A 14,787-nucleotide genomic window follows, 5' to 3' on the forward strand; every position below is an offset into this window, starting at 1 on the left:
GCCAACCAGATGCTGAATGACATAGTAAGTGTATCAGCTCAAGTGGGACCTGACATATGAGTTTGAACTACATTGACTAGTGATTAAAAACTTGTAGGTGTTTGACTGATAAAGCACCACTGCCAGTTCTCAAAGATATAAAAAATATTTATCAAAATCTCAGTTTTTTGTGAGGGGGGCGGGTTATGGCTTTGGTTTTTTTTGTTCTTGTGCAGCTTCTCAGAACATAGGAACGGTAGGAGATTTCTACTTTCTTCTTTCTTATTGCATAGGTTTAATGGGAGCCAAAACATATAGAACTATATACAGAGTTGCCAGCAGAGTGAAAACAGCTGCAATAACAAAACTTCAAAATTCCAAAATCAAGTAATCAGAAGTTACAAATAGTAGAATTAAATTTGACCATGTAAATTTCAACTAGGTGATTTTTATATATCAATACAATCAATCTTCAGCTACATGATTCTTCCTTTTTTTCCAAGTCATCCCTGGTTCAGACCAAAGGAGCGGGCTGGGATGACCAAATAGCTTTTTCAATCACCCTGGCACAAAGAGTGTTCCAAGGCATTTTTGGACTATATAGTTGTTACCCTCTGAGCTTTTACATGATACTCATCACTATTGTAGGAATTCCACTCATGGCTATCAATTTAATTTCAAACCCCAACTGTGAGGCCGGAGATTGTTATGTATAATGTCACAGGAGCCAGGGCAGATGGATGGGGCTGGGTCAAAGACTCAGAAGAAAAATGAATGATTTACAAGGAATCCTAAAATGGATTATTCTGACTTATTCCAGAAAGTGCAGTGCTTAGAAGTTCCCAAGTCCACTATGGTTTTATGAATGTGCTCTTGTCACCTCTACGGTGATTCCGATGGCATGGCACAGGAAACTGGCCTCATAAGAGTTTGACACTTCAGTAGCTACATCATGCTCTTGTGCTCTTTTGTTGGCAGCACATACACTCCATCTTGATCCACAGGTCAGTTTTGAGTCTGTCTATCCATACACAAGCTAGTGAAAAGTTAATGCTTCCCTTTTAGCTACTTCACAGATAGAAATATTTGCGAATTTTGGTGCCTAGCTTGAAGCTAAAATCTTCAGAAGTCCAGGAAGCTACACTATTTTAAGGCTATGCCTAAAATTCTCTGTCAAGTAGTCATAGGGACTAAAGTAAAAGAATCCAATGATCTGCATACACAATTTATGATGCTGAGCCCTATTTGTGCAGAAAATCAGAATCATATAGGTCTAAGTTCATGACACAGCTTAATATTACAACCATGGAAATGTTTGAAGTTGTGAATCTTCATTATTCTTTAAATGGGCAACAAAATTTCAAGCCAGCTCCACAGACCCAGAAACAGGGAATACACCACTTGATATCAACTTTGAGAATACATTTTAGGGGATGTGCAGTACCCTGTAAAAGTCTATGATAGGATCTAGAATCCACTTCTACATAGCAAAAGTTTAATAAATGGACAAGTCCTTCTGATACCATCTGCTTTCTTTACTTCACATTTTGCAACTTCTGCCAGAAATCTGAGAGAGGTCTAATGACTAACAGCACCCTTCGAGAAGTGATCCCTCTTCATGCCCAGAGCACATCCTTGCTCAGTGACAGGGAAGTGTTTCAGGAAAAACAGTATAGGATCACGCAAATATGGAATATAATAAAATGCAGATACCCAAGAAAGAAAAATCTCACTTCTCAGAGTTGTCTTTTACAACTGCAGTAATACTTCTTGCAATTATTTTTAGTTTTATTTGAGCTTTTCCTGTTCCTACGAAGGAAAAAAGAGACTGAAAGTGGTTAGGTGGTGTTGGGAAAAATACTAGCTTTATTTTTTTCCCTACTCTCATCCTTATTCTGGTGGAAAGGGGCAGCACAGAAGGAAAGGCTTGGTTTCACTTCTTAGAGTTTCATTAACACTATTACATAATGTCATAATCATGTTTTATTTCAGTCTAGCTGTCAGAAAACAAGCTCTCTGAACTGTTTTGAGATTTGTGCCCTTTTTCACACACTAGTGGGTTTTGGTTATATTACAAACAGTGACCACTAAATTATCATTGCTGTTTTAACCCAACCAAAGACTACAGAAAACAAGCATTTAACCAATACTAGTTAATAAAAATTACATAAAATTGATTTTAGTAATGAATTTAGTTTCTGCTGACTTGCTAGATAACCATATGGTTAACTTCAGAATCAATCAAGAATTTCCTTGGACTTTATTTAACAGGGTGACATACAATTTAAGTACATGAAGTGTGATAAATACAAGCTGTCTTGATGAAGATCTCTCTGTTGACTTAGATAATGATTGAATAAGAGAAGTGTAATAACAAATATGTGCATAGATATTTTAAAGTAGAAATCAAGCCAGCCTGTTGGAATTATCAACAGAAAGTTGAGTATGGTTAACACTTTTACTTTGTTACATACAGTAAGCAGAAGCAGAGTCATACATACAGAAGAACATTAGCACACTTCCTACAGGGCATAGACAATCAGAGATATGGTTTCATTATTTTTCTACTGCCTTACACCTTTAACTGATGTAAATAGAAAGCTGAATATTGTATAACTCTTGTGGCACACAAGGATGCTGCTTTAGTCCAACTGAACACCCTATGAGGCTATTTTTATATCAACTTTCTTATAAGACAGTTTACAAATTTGTCTCCAATGATGAGAAGGAGATATTTTGCAGAGCATTACTTGGCTAAAAGGACAGTTTCGCCATCATTGTTCAGATTCCTTTACTTTAAATCTGAAGAGTAAACTAGATGTTTTACTGCATTATCTAAACACAGAGGTCTACACAGAAACAGCATACAGGAAAGAAACACTGACATTCTATGTAGGGGGATAGAATATAAGTAAATAAAGGTAGTATAGAAAGTAATCTTACCCCCTAAAGAGTTGCAGCTGGGTTAATTATTAAAGATTAGGAGCAGGCCTGACTTTAACAGGCCACAGCTGTAGCCAATATGAAGAGTGCTAAAAAGAGGGGATTGTTTGGTTGAGGGGAACTGGAGTCATTTGGCTACTGCGAGAAGAAGGAAGAGTCAGTGCCTGGAGGAGCTGCCTACAAGAAACATCAAGGAGGTACAAGACTCTAGCAATATGGAACCTTTGCAATATAATGGCAGTATAAAAAAGTAGGATTCTTGTAATGTAATGACAGCAATTTGAGTGAATATATTCCATCTATGTGATTGCTTTGCAACAGAAATTGTAGTGATGTGGTCCTTAATCATGGTTCATAAAACTGGGGTAGCCTCTGAATCAGAAGTGTGGTACTTGACTGTCAACATCTAGGTTAGCCACTATAAAAATTACTGCCAGGTTCAACTTGAACACTTTTGCAAACTTAGGTTGATGACCTTTTTTTTCTGCTTTTCCAAGAGTTCAGAAAACTCTTCCCCATTAAGTGCTGATGCTACAAAGACAGAAAGTTAACATAGTACTAATTTGACTTTGGACTGTGACCATATTTATCAACAATAGGAAGTAAACAAACAATATTTATGATTAGAAGTCATTTGAAAACAAATTTTTAAAGGATGAAGTTTGCTACTGGTTTTCCAAAGAAACATTACTCCCAAACTCTGTGGCATTAATGCGCATAAATAGAGGATAGTAGCAACAACTTAACTCAAATGTTTCCACTTTCCCCCTAAAGGACTGAGCTGAGTTTTGCTACAGGCTATTCCTGCAGCCAGAGGAGAGCACAGCACTGTGGGAAGGCTATATGCCAATGTCTTCAAGTTCCTTCATTGCTCAGTTCAAGCAGAAGAGGGGAGAAAAAAATTCAACCTAAACTTAATTGTCGTAAATTATTTCAATTATGGTATTTTTTCAAAAATCAAAGGGGATTTAATCAGCATTACCTAGACTAATTATGAAGGCAGTTAGTAAAAGTGGCATGCACAACTGTACACACTACGAAAATTAATTTTTTTTCTCAGTTTCAATACTTGAGTGAAAATGAAAAAAAAAATTAGATAAAAAGGGGAGAATTTTCAGAGATTCCAGAAAGAGGGTGTATGAGAGAGATGTGGCTCAGAAAGGGAGATGGGTATATGCCCCTCATAGATGCAAAGCAACTTTAAACTCTGCATTGCAGCTTGCAACTTAGAAAAAAGTCTCCTAAGTGCCAGTTCATTTTTCATCAAGTTAAATCAGTTGGTGGTCATCAGAAAAAGATGCTCACATCTTCCCCAACATCCCAGTGATCCAGAGAGATCATTACATTGACCCTATTGCAAAGTGTGGTGGATTGTTGGGTTTTTTGTTGTTTTTTTTTCTTTTTGCTGTCTGTAAACATTCTAAGGGCATTACCCTACTCTGGCTTGCTTTTCTTCACCAAGAAAAGCAACTTTAATGTGGCCTTTACTTTCCTCCCCTAAAGTATCAGCCAGCCTGCCCAAGAGGGGAAGTGCTAATTTGCTACTCTTCTCTGGTGTACCGTTGTTTAGGCAAAGCTCCAACAGCTGGTGACTTGATTCAGAGGTGCTAAATAGTTGCGTAGAAAAGCTGTGGTAGCCCTGCTTGATCTTTCTGATTGTAAAGCCAGGGAACCTTTCAGGTTTAATATCTTTGGTAAGTTAAGCTGTGTTAAACTGCATGCTTAAATTTAAGGGGGTGAGATGTGTTTCTTGAAGACATCGTATTTGTTTTGCTTATCTGTTACAAAATGATCTCTGACAAGGTGGCCTTGTCTATAAGGGTCATTGAAGGTAGGCAGCCGTCACTTTTATTTTGTGTAGAACAGGAGAGACTAGGCTAAAAATTGCAGTCTGATGCTATGTTATTAAACCCCATATGTTGCAGCCCACAAAAAGATGGTGTTGCAGAGAAACATGCCAAGTTTATTGGGAAAAGAACTGATAGCTATAGAAAGAAAGAGCTACTCTTTTAACTTTATAGTTGAGGCTGCAGCAACCTTATGATTGTAGACAGAAATGCTGATAGAGGGGCTTTTTGCAGTGAAGTGGACTTAATGTGGAGAACAGAAAACAGGCATATTTTTCTCAGAGTACCAAATGTGCTGTGGTCCCTCCTATATATGTGAAGTTGAGGGGATTTTGAGTCTGTCAGAAGAGAGGTCATAAGGGAGAAAACAAAGGAACTGGAATTAATTTCAGTTTCACTTGCGCACACTGTAGACTATCAGCATGGTACATAGGTATAATTTCTTTCCTGAGAAGCAGACAGGTAGATTGAGAAATACTATCATTTATTTTCCTGTTATGATGTTTAGGGAGAATGCCAAGCATGCACTATGTTACAGAGATAGCAGTAGAAAAATAAACATAATGATCATTCAGATTTCTGAAAAAAATACATCCTTTAACACAGCTTTTGCATTCTATAGCAGAAAGAGGAGGGTAGGTCAAGGCTACAGCTCAGTCTACATCCTGTTCTTTTATCTGTAATTAATTTTGTCCTGTAGGTAATCCCATGATTAACTGGATTTCCATATATACCCTGAATGGCAAAGCTTGAGTGTATACCTTACTAGCAAGAAAAAGATAGGTTTGGTTTTGGGTTTTGTGAATTTGTTACTTGCAGGATAGATAATTTTTCTTACAATCTGAGTTGATGATATATGATGACGAAACCAACCTCTGTTTTAAATAACTTTTCTAAAAAGGAATAAATACCCAGACACTGATGTCTGGATCACTGCTTTAAGTTCTAGGCTGCTGAAGAATATAGCATTTTGAACAGTCATCTGTTTTTCTTTTTTAAACTTATGTATCATCACTTATAAATCATTATTACCAAAATGCTCTTAGAATTCTTCCTACAATTTTTGCCTGCGCTTTTACAGTGATACTGCCTTTAATTATAGGATGCAGACTATTCCTTGTAAATCAGTGCTATTTTAAGCACTCTTTCTAACCTTAAATAAATGTGTAACATCTATTCAGTACAGTATAAAGGACTTCTCCAGATGGTTTGATCATGACAGATAACCTTATTTATTGTTATGACAGTACAGGGGCAAGCTGCACCTGTGGTCTCTTCCCCAGTCTGTCTTGCAGGCTTCTATTTCAAGCAACAAACCTTACCAACACATATTCAACAGGATCGAATATGGCAGTTGACCTAACTTCAGACTGAAGCCATGCTCTCAAATTCTTGCTCCAGTTTCATGTCAATTGATTCATCCTTTATACAACATTTACTAGTGTTTTCTTCAGACAGACTATGCTGCCATTTCTTCTTTTACTTTACTTTACTTGATACTAGGACACTGCTCCCTTTTCTGCTAGGGTGAACCTGGTGAGTCCAACTGTAAATTTTGATTTTGTCTCAGTGACACATTTCTGTAAGGTTCCGTGACAAAGATCAAAGTTACAAAGAGTATCTCCCTAAAAAGACGTGTTATCCATTCCTGTCAGAAACACATCACAAGTACAGGAAAGGTTGATCACAATAGGTTCACTTGCCCAGGTCAGTGGAACATGCAGGTGGCTGAGCTGCAGGAGGTGGTGATAAGGCTATATAACATCAGGGAGGCTGAGAAGGAGTTAAATAGCTGTTTCCAAGTACAGTCTGCAGGGAACCCAAAGCCTGCAGCCAAACAGCTGAAAACTTCCCCCACAGCACACACACTGCAGGAAGGGGGGCCAGTAATACATGAGAAGGAAAGCTTGCAATGGCAAGGACCAGCAGGAGAAAGAGACTTCCTTGAAGCCTGAGGTGCCCTTACAGAACCTGTTCACGGCTCTGCAAACTGAAGAGGAAAGACCCATCACCTCAGGAGAGCTGCTGGGGCTGAATAATGCAGTCCAGCATGCTCCCTGTGCCACAACCAGTGCAGCTAAGAAGAGGCCACAGGTAGTAAACAGTAGGTGACTCTTCTGAGAATTATGGAGGCACTCATTTTGCAGGCTAAAGTTGTCGCTTTGACAAGATGATGAAGACTTTAATGGAAACTTTCCGGGGAAGGGGAATTTTAATCCGTTCTGCTCCTGCCAGTTTGATGCTAGTGCCAGCAGTAGATGCCCAGAAGCCTGCAGAGGTATCACAGGCCAACAGGAGAGCACATGAAGAGCAGCACAAAGGAATTCCAGACACTTCAGCAATAAGTTGGCTTCATTGGGGGCGCAATTTAGATGCCTCTATGGAAGACCAAGTAGCATGAGTAATAGATGAGGATTTAGATGTGCGTGCCTGGAGAGATATGATCTTACTGACATCACAGAAATGTGGTGGGGTGGATTCTGTCACTGGAATGTTGGAATGGAAGAATATAGGTTCTTTAGGAAGAACAGATATGGGAGGCCAGGAGGTGGTGGTGTTGCCCTCTCTGTTAATGACCAGCTGGAATGCATGGAGTTCTGCCTGGGGATGGATGAGGAGTCAGCCAAAAGCTTCCAGCTCAGGATAAAGCCAGTGCAGGGACAGGTAACATTATGGTGAGGGTCTGCTACAGGCCACCTGACCACATGTATGAGGCCCTTTACAGACAGATAGGAGCAGCTCTATGTTCAGGAGGCTTGGTTCTCATGGGGCACTTCAACTACCCCAGTATCCATTAAAGGGACAGCATAAAAGAGCATTAGCAATCGAGGTTTCTGAAAATGCCTTCCAGATCCTAACTTCTGTCTCTAAATGGAAGGGATGCCGACAAGGTGTCCCTGCCCATGGTTGGAGCTAGGTGGTTTTTCATGTCCCTTCCCACCTAAACCCTTCTATGAGCATGGCAGCACAACTCAGTACAAGCATAATGTTGCTTAAAATATATTATTCTCTCAAATTTAGGCAAGCTCAGGTTCTTCATTTTTAACCTTAATTGTTTTTGCATAACCATGTTTCATTCTCAGTATCACTCTTGCATCATTTTGCCAGTACTGCCTTAATCCCTTTCTTCCTGTGAGATTTTTGTTAACATTTTAGTACCTTTTTTGATCATAGAATTCCAATGAATGAAAGAAAGTCGTTAGTCAAGCTGAAGTCAGACAGCCAGAAATTTTTTAATTAGTAGTTCTTCTATTCTTGTCTTATTATATCTTGGAATTCCTATATTTTATCTGTGATGATTTTTTTTTCTCACAAAGTTTTAACCAACAAGCTGTAATGATATCAGTTAGCTCAATTAAAGAACAGAAAATATTTTTAAAATGTTGCCTCTCATGTTCCCCAAAATTAATAAACATTTTTGTATTATAATGAAGACCATGATGTTCTGAACTTCTCCAATTTTTAAAAATATAAGAACACAATTAAAAGCAATCAAACATTTCCCAATCAATAATGAAGAAAACGAAAATTTTGTGGTCCTGTGAACTAACACAGAAATTGAGATAAAGAAAAGATAAGGAAAAGTTAACAAGTAAAAAAGTTAATTGTGTACCATAATGGGGCAGCAGTTATCACATACAGGTGTATCTTAATTTAAAACAAACTCTTCTCTTATTCATTAGTCAGCAGTGGTTTTTGTCTTGACAGTAGAAAACATTGTGGTACTGCTGTCTGATTTATAACTTCCATTTGCAATTTGGGTGTTGCTGACTACAATGGAGTAGTTTTCAAAGTGACTCCAAAGCTGTGTGATAAATGGATGGATTTCAGGAAGAGGCCTGGATCTGTAGACAGTGCTGGCCATGGAGCAATCTCTCTCTGCTTGTTTTGCTACTTCTAATAAATTTTGCTACTTCTTTTCAGTCAAATTTTAATTCATTTTTCTTTATACGTCTATATTTTCCAGTGCCTTATTGCACACGTCTGTATAGTTCTTGCATAAATATTTTTCTGTTGTCACTACAGTTTCAGCCAGAAACTACTGAAGATAAGACATGTTCTATGGGCTTAAAAGCTATATATTATGTTTATTGGCTTATCTCCACCCCTTGTGTGAGCACATTGATATTCAGCTTGAATTTCAGATTCTTATTAAACTGTGGTTCTCCAGTTCCAACCCCATAGTCTATTTCTAGATTGAAAGCTAAGTATGTGTGCTGTAGGCTTTGAGTCTCAGAAATTTTCTTAAAATGTTAGTTTAACTGGAGGAAAGAACACATCTATAGTGATAAATTAATCAAAATATTTTCATTGTTCTGGTCTCTTTTTGAGGAAAGAAAAATAAAACTGTTAAAGCAGGATAAAATTATTTTTTCCCAAAGACTGAAGTATTAACCATATGAGAGACAATAACTATAATTCAGTATAAATAGGAAAAGTTATTACTTTTTTGTTATTAATTTTGCGGTAGGGAGTAGGAAAGGCACTGATCAATAGGAATAAGGATCTCTGCACAGTACTGCCCATCAGCATTTGGCTAGTGTTACAGAAACTGAAATCCCTGTCCATATCTCTGGTAGCATCTAAATATGTAGGTAAATGTTCAATGCTGCCCTGAAATTTATTTTCTAGACACTGCTGGAAATCAAACTGTAGGATGTAGATTAAGTAAATACAACTACTTACCAGCATGTCCAAGTCTGTGCTCAACACTCCCACTACAAGTGTAAAGGTCGAAGCTCTTTTAAGTCCAGCTTGATATCTGGAAGTGCCTTTCACTTTCTTTGTTGACCACAGGGGAAATGTTGGACAAGGCATCAAACTTTCAAACTTCAGTGAAGGGTTCAAAGTTGGCCAGGAGGGTACCTGAAGTAATTTTAGTATTTTTCCTCTTTTTGATATTCTGTTCAATATAATTTAATTGCTATATAACATTCTCCACTGTAAGAAACATTTTCTAATTGCTACTTTTTGTTATTCTTTTCCTGTGAATTAATCCAGCTTTAAGTTACTTTCATGACAATACATGATATCATGTGGTTCTCAGCAAGTTTTGTGTCGAATATTTAGTACAACTGTGTTGACATGCTGCCAGGCTCTTGGTGAGAGCTGCTTGTAAGAAGTCTTGTAGTTGAATCTGATTCCGTTTAAGGCAGGTCACAAATCTCAGTCACAGTTCAGTAGATCACTCAGATTTTATTGTCTGAGTTAGCCTCTTTTATGGCTGGCTTCCAAAATAGCGTATTGGAGTAGGAGTTGAGAAGAGGCAAACTTGGAAACATGAAGGACTGAGAAGGCACCATGCTGCTAACACGCAGTCTGTGCTTTGCTAGTCCTTTGCTTCAGCTCTTGGCATTGTCCCTTATGAATAACAACAAATTAAACCATTATAAAAATTGATATAATTGTACAGAAGAACAAAGGTTCTCTGTCTCTTCTTCTGAGTCTAGTGTATCTATTATGTATTCTGTCTTCTAAATCAAGAGAAGCAGCTGACAGGAAATGTGTTAAATGTTACTAGTAGGAAACCCCAGATAGAAGGACTCAGGACTTTTCTTTACTTCAAGTGCATACAAGTGGCAATCCCTGGATAAATTCCTTTTTCTTTTCATTTAAAATAACCTACCCATGGTGCCAGTCAATATTAAACATGGCCTTTCCTGCAATCTGTTGTCATGTGAAAAATGACTTATACCTACAGAGAAGTAAATACCAGATTTTGCAGCACACATATATCCATAGCAGTAGCATACACTCTGTTTCACAGAATGAAAGTTGAACTTTTAAGTAGCAAGTTTCAGATGCAACACTCTCAAGAGTGTATTGGTGTGTACTGCCAGCATATCTGATAACCTGAAGAAGCCCACTGAAATCTACCAGAAAATACAGTAATATTCTAAGTCAGTACATTCTTTCTGGAGAATGTTTCTGTGCCTGTTCTCTAGAAAATGATTTTTGGCTGAAAAAATTGCCAGAAATATTGATTTTAAAATATTATAAAATTTCATTTGGGCAAAAAATATTAAAAATATTTATTAATGGAATTAATAAATATTTTTTTCTGAATGACATCAGCATAAATTGTCCACATTTTTCTGAATGTCTTTAAAAGAGTGATTGCTCCCTTACTATAATCTTAATTTTATCATTCACTGTTATTTAGGATAAAATAATTTAAACTACCTAGCAGCAATAGCTACTGCTTCTTTTGCTGTTAAATTCAGTGCTGTTTTTCATTGCTCCTCAGGTATACTGATTAGATTGGAAATTTATAGTATGTGTTTCTCAAACAAATGTTTCAGAAAAGTATGTGTCTCTTAAATGCATTTACGGATAGTTTAGTAAAAGACCATGAAACATAAAAGCACTGAAGAAGGTCATAACACTTGTTCTACTATTCCTGGATGCATAGTAAATCTTATTCTCCTTTTGACATGCTTTCCCATTCCACTCTTTTTCTATGTGATAACCTTTATAATTTTTATTCTTATTACTTCTATGATTTTAAGTATATGTTAAATTGTGTCCTTTAAGAAACTACAATATTTGTAGCACTGAATTTTTATGACCATTTTTATGACTGTTTTACCTTCTTTATTTTCATACTGGAGCTTGATTTTTTTTTTTACTTGTCTCATCCTTCCTAGACAAATCTGAGTGCTGTTTTGATTTTTTTTATTGATACATTATATTTCTTATTTCAGCCATAGCCAAACAAGGTTTTTTTCTTGTTCTCTGGAATGTAAACTTATTTTTTTCCTCTAATTTTTATCCCTTTTCATACCTGAATTATAAGCTGACATATTTATTTTCGAGACCAGCTCTTAATATTTGTTTTCCTCCCATTAATTTATAAATTATATAATCAATTATTTACACCTTATTTCCCTAGAGAATCCTAGGCAGAATATTAGATTGTCCTCAGATAAGTCATGCCAGGAGGCAAGATCTCTTGGGCAGCCGACACCAGTTAGCCCAGCTTGTTTGTAGCCTGTCTTGAGCCCTGCCGTGTCTCAGGCCACCCAAGGCTGCCTGTGTGCTGTATCAGTGGTGAATGGCCCTGGTGCTCTGTGCACACCCCCTTTACCCCTCTGCTGAGTTTGCCTTGGTTTGCCTCTTGCACGTGCAGTCAGAGATGGTCTGGGCTAGGAGAGGGGAATACAATCCAGCTTCAGCTGTCTTACAGCCTTCACTCAACATCAGCCTAGCAGCAGTAATTTCACAAGGGTCTAATAATCATGTTGGCATTCATACAACCTGACTGAAATCTGAGTGGTGTGCACAGTATTACAGAACTTGTCCAGTTTTTCCAGGCAGGCCTACAAAGGCAAGAATATTTCTGCTTTCTGAAGGGCATGCAGCAGATTTATGCCCTTTGCATTGTTACTAACCAAGTCCCATAGCTGTTCATTTTTAACTAAAGAACTAATTTTATAAGTAGATGGCACACTGTCTTCTAGACTCTAATTAAAACTTATTTTTGGTCCTTAGGTGTAATGACTACTCTTCTGAGATGAGTTCTTAATTAATGCACAGAGATCCTGAAAGTCCCACCTCTCGACAGTCATGATTGACATCCAAGGATACAAAAATTGCACTAATTGAGCTTTCCATTTATACACTTTTCTGCAGCCAGCTCGTCAGAAAAGGTAGGAGAAGAGATGAACATAAGAACAGTTATTTTTTAGCCATCCATATTCTCCTGAGGGTGGGGAGGGGGGGAAAATCTTGCAGAACTATGGAAAAATGTTAACTATCGGAGTCAACTCTTGAGATTTTAGATGTAAGATTTGTTTTACTATGAAAATTATAGCATTTTTGTTAATATATATACAGTTGAATAATGGTACACTACTCAATATTAAAAAACAAGGATACCTTATAACTCAGTGGGGAATGCTTTGCATCACAAATAGTGTTGCATAGCAATATATACTCTCTGAACAGAGGTTGTGTGGTATTAAACTAAGATATTTCAATGGGTGAGTAGCAGCTTATCTTGAAATGTTCTCTTAATTTTGACTCAGAGTTGGTATCAGAGATTTTATAATATTTCTAAAGCAATTATTTCTTTCTGGATTCAATTTAGTACTTCAATAATAAACTTCTCTTTGTGATTAATTTAACTGCATATTTTTCTGGAGTCAGTTAAGATGAATTAATTGAATAAAGTCCAGTATACTCATGTGAGCTGAAGCCCACAAAAAGGTACTGAGAAAAACATGTTAGATGAAAAGGAATAAAGAGTACTGGAAGGTATCAGAGATACTTGGCAGAACAATTGCTTTGTAAATGGTATATAGGAAGTACAAGAAGCAGCCAAGGGGGGAAAACTGGAAAGGAGGCCAAACATATGCCTACTTAAACATTTATCTATGTTTTTAAAAGTTATTCAGGGTACAATAAGAAGATATTCAGTCTCAAAAAACTTTTCTGGCAATGTTGGTTTTTTTTTTTGGACTGGATAACTTAGAACACTTTAGCTTATTTATTCCTTATTTACAGCTTTAATTTCTGGTGGCTTATAACAAATGTAAGTGAAATGAAGCTCATGAAATAGACATCAGATTTTCATGGTAGAAATCTGTTCCATTTCAATGTTTATATTTTCAATTTAGTTGGTATCTTTGCTTGTTTCTATAAATGGGAAGCATTCAAGATGTGGGGAAAAAATAATTGGACATATTTCAGAATCTTTTAGGATTCTAAAAAAGAGCCAGCATTTAATCTGGTGGGTTAAGCTTGAGGGCTAGAGGAATTAGACTTTCTTGGGGAATGTCCATACTGAAGAAGATTAAAGTATAAATGCTTACTGACATATGCTTAAAACTGGAATTGAAACAGATTTAGCTGTTTGTATCTAGATTAAGGGATCCATGGGAAAAAAGGTAAACATGCATATTGTGCATATAGGCTCTCTTTAACTTTTGAGATGTTTTACCCCTCAGCTGCAGCATAAAGGCTTTAGAGAAAGGGATTGAAAAGAAAACTAAAGCAAGGATTACATAAGGAAGGTCCTGGAGAAAAAGCCATCCCGTCAAAGCAGTACAATAATTTTGCAACATCCTCTTTGTGCCCAAAAAGGTTCTGGAAATGTGTATTTTCTGTGCAAGATTACAGGAGGAGGCAAACTGAGAGTACGGGTACAGAATGACTTGAGAGTTCAGGCTTTATTTCTTCTAATAAAAATATAAGGACAAAGAAAATTTTAAATTTAGAGTTAAGAATACGTGGATGTAAAAGGAGGCTAGGGGAAAAATGTAGGAATTAAAAAATAAATCATTAGAAAGTGTCTATTTTATATGCTCTTCATATCTAGAATAACTTCATACTATTAGGATTAGTGCAAAACTATTGCTAGATCTTCTATGAGAATGGGCGGAGCTATTTCACAAAGATTAAATTAACCAAGTAACCGTTTGCAAATTTTTAAATGTACCCATAATTTATGATGTTACTGTGAATTTCCATATTGTATGCATGAGGAAAAATACCTAGGTTTTAAGTAAATTTTTCTTTTAATTGCTGGACATACAATTTAACTTCCTCAAATAGCCAAATTAAAGTGTGTACTATCTCCTCTCTAATTTGACTGCTTTGATAAAGATGAATTGTTTAAAAATTTTGGTAGAAACAAGAGATGTTTTAGCTTGTTAAGGAGAACAAAGATGCTTTTGTACTACATAATACAGCTACTAACATGTCAAGGTCTAGCTTCATTATCATGCTTTCAGAATTTGTGTATTTTTATAGTTAAGAAATGGTAAAAACTCACTGTAAATTTCACTAGACTGTATCTATGTAGAAATAACTATTAACAGGAAATGTATGCATACATTCAGAGTGCTGGCAGTGGTTTTAAACTGTAGTTAAAATGTATTTTGTGTTAATTCAAAATAATAGTTCTAGATATAAGAGCAGCTTTAAAGATCATAGCAAATGTCAGCTCAACTGAGGCCAATGTATGCCTCTTGCTTTTGGTAATCAATTAGACATTAATGATAGGTATTTCATTTTG

The 14,787-nt window shown here is 36.7% G+C and overlaps 1 protein-coding gene across 23 annotated transcripts in view; it reads left to right on the top strand.

Annotated features, from left to right (window-relative positions):
- The window catches only part of TENM3 (teneurin transmembrane protein 3), a 1,291,791-nt gene that overhangs the window by 682,514 nt on the left and 594,490 nt on the right, over positions 1-14,787 (top strand). For all 23 annotated transcript variants that reach the window (XM_077177351.1, XM_077177368.1, XM_077177366.1 and 20 more), the window contains exon 7: positions 12,261-12,418. The gene's annotated coding sequence lies outside the window, so the exon portion shown is untranslated. The remainder of the gene's footprint in view (positions 1-12,260; positions 12,419-14,787) is intronic.

This window comes from Agelaius phoeniceus, chromosome 4 (genome assembly GCF_051311805.1).
Source record: "Agelaius phoeniceus isolate bAgePho1 chromosome 4, bAgePho1.hap1, whole genome shotgun sequence".
Taxonomy (NCBI): Eukaryota; Metazoa; Chordata; class Aves; order Passeriformes; family Icteridae; genus Agelaius; species Agelaius phoeniceus.